This window comes from Cryptomeria japonica, chromosome 5 (assembly GCF_030272615.1).
Source record: "Cryptomeria japonica chromosome 5, Sugi_1.0, whole genome shotgun sequence".
Taxonomy (NCBI): domain Eukaryota; kingdom Viridiplantae; phylum Streptophyta; class Pinopsida; order Cupressales; family Cupressaceae; genus Cryptomeria; species Cryptomeria japonica.
This window is the reverse complement of record NC_081409.1, coordinates 908,867,130-908,869,791: the sequence shown is the minus strand read 5'-3', so window position 1 is coordinate 908,869,791 and position 2,662 is coordinate 908,867,130.

The following is a 2,662-nucleotide window of genomic DNA, read 5'->3' as shown; positions in this document are numbered from 1 at the left end:
CCCCCTTTTTTAGGGGGGTTCAAATGAAGGGGGGTTTGAGCGAACCCCCCCAATATAATTAAAAATCTACATAAACAAGCGTTAAAGGCGGTTCGCTCGAAAGAGGGGGTTCGAGTGAAGTGGGGGGTTTGCTTGAACCGCAAAGGGTAGTTCGTTCGAACACCCCCACTTTGCTCGAACCCCCTCTGGATTTTTTTTCCTACAATCGTGTTTTTCCTTCGTGGGTGAAAGTGGTAACCATTATTGTGAACTCACCCCTCTACATATAGCTTTATCCATTCCGTAAAGAGGAATATGCTTACCTCTAAACGTGTAGAGAAGTTAGTGGCTATGCATAGTGCTCTGCGACTTACGGATCGTAAAACTCCAGAGTATCGACAGACTCCAGCTTTATGGCAGGATATTAATTCCGAAGATGCCACCTAGGTTGATGAGGACGACACATCGCAGAGATTGCTTGGCATTCCATTGGATGACACAACCTTTGAGGCTCAGGCTGATAGTGACAATGACTTTGATGTGGATCAAGATTAGGGGCAACAACATACTATTTTTGTTTTCATTTCGACTTTGAAGTTTGATACTTTTGAGTCTTCTGACATTATATGATACATTGATAATTGAATCTTGATATATGATATGATACTTTAAGTCTTTAACTTCTCATTCTGTTGAAACTTGCAGCCTTTGCTTTATTGAATATTTTGATATATGATATGATACTTGATAGTGATACTTTTCATTGGTTCAATGAATTATGTCTATGAATGTATGAAATTGAAATTTGAACTCTTATTTGATTCATTTGGTCATGATGCTATCCTACGTTCTTAATCTTATTCTCTAATGATTCGATTTGATTTGTTTGATGCCATGTTCTTAGTTCTATGATGATTCTATGAGTGATCATTGATTCAATTTTTTTAGATTTAGAATCTAGATTTTGATTTATAAATGTTATTATGTTGCTATGATGAATGTTTATTGTGTTACAATGTTATATAAATTTCAGATTTCCCTGTATATATATATATATATATATATATATATATATATATATATATATATAGCCCCCCTCCCTCGTCTCAGAAACTCGGGGTAACAAAGGTACTTATCAATACCAGTTCATTTTACCTACGGTTGAATGGTTTTAAGAAATTTTTAACGAGCAACCATATATTAGCAATAATGATAAATACTATATATATATATATATATCCAAAATGAGAACACATAAGAAACAAGCCGAGTCTAGATATATTTAATGCAAAGTTGGTACAAAATCGCATCCTAATGAAAAATGCTGATGGCTAGAAACAAAATAGTAAATAGTTTTTGTAGAACTAAAAGTAAATACATCAATACGATTACATCTTCCTTTTCCCAACTCTAGTAAAAACTAAGGGAGAGGTAGAACTAGAGGGTCTAGTCCTAGAAGTCTGTTATGGGCGTGCTACGTGACTGTGCCTCCTTGCTCATTATGACTACTCAGGTTATGGTTCGTTCTCCATCCTGGATGTAGCTCTGCCTCTAGCTGCATCTGACACTGGCAATGACTCATCCTCCTCATCCTCCTCAAAGTCATCCAGTGTGAAACCAAATCCACTCCCTTCCTCCTCTGTAGCTTGCCTCGCCAAATCATTGATGTCATCCTCTGTAAACAATGAGGCTGCTCCTACGCTGTCCAATCACTGTAAGGATCTATATCATCCAAATCAATTGGACCAGTTGGTGCTTCCTCTACCTTCATTATGCACAATCGAAGATTATATTGCACAAAGACAAGGTCATTGAGGTGTTTTTGGGCTAACTTGCTCCTCTTCTTCGTGTGGATGGCCTTAAATAAGCTCCAATTGCGCTCACAACTGGATGAACTACAAGGATGACATAAGATTCTGAGGGCAAATTTTTTGAGATTTGGGGTATTTTCACCCCAACTTTGCCACCAAGCATCTGCAAAATAAAATTAGGTTGAGTGTAGCACCCCTCGTGGGGGTCTGAGGGTGAGAAAGAGAGGGGTAGAGAGATAGGTCTAGATCTTGGGGGAGAGAGGAGAGAGTGAGATGGAGAGTGGTAGAGAGTGGGATAGAGGAAGAGTGATAGGGAGATAGATAGGTCTAAAGTTCGGGACAGATAAAGTGAGTGAGATAGAGAGAGCGAGAGAATGCTAATAGGAGCCTACTGATTACTGAAATTTGACGAAGTCTGAAAATTTAAAAGATCTTCTAAAACCACTTTCAAACATCCTTCAATATATACATGAAATATAACTTAAAGTATAAGTCACATTTCAATATGTCTTTTTCCTTTATTATAAGTCACATTTCAATATGTCTTTTTCCTTTCTTATACTTAAATGTTATATTTCATGTATATATTTTGATGAAGAGAATGAGACTGACTTGAAAAAAAAAGAAGATAATTTTTGACATGTTTGGACCTTTTTTTTAATGCAGTCGAGTTTTTCCTAGAAACTCGGCAAGTTTTTCCTAAGAACTTGACAAGTTTCTTCTGCGAGTTAAAGTCGTAAATACTCGCCGAGTAGTCCATATATATATATATATATAGCCGTCCCCTGCTCTGGAAAAAAAGACGTCCTGAAAACTTGTCTCCTCGCCCCCCCCCCCGTCTCGAAAACTTGGGGTAACAAAGGTATTTATCA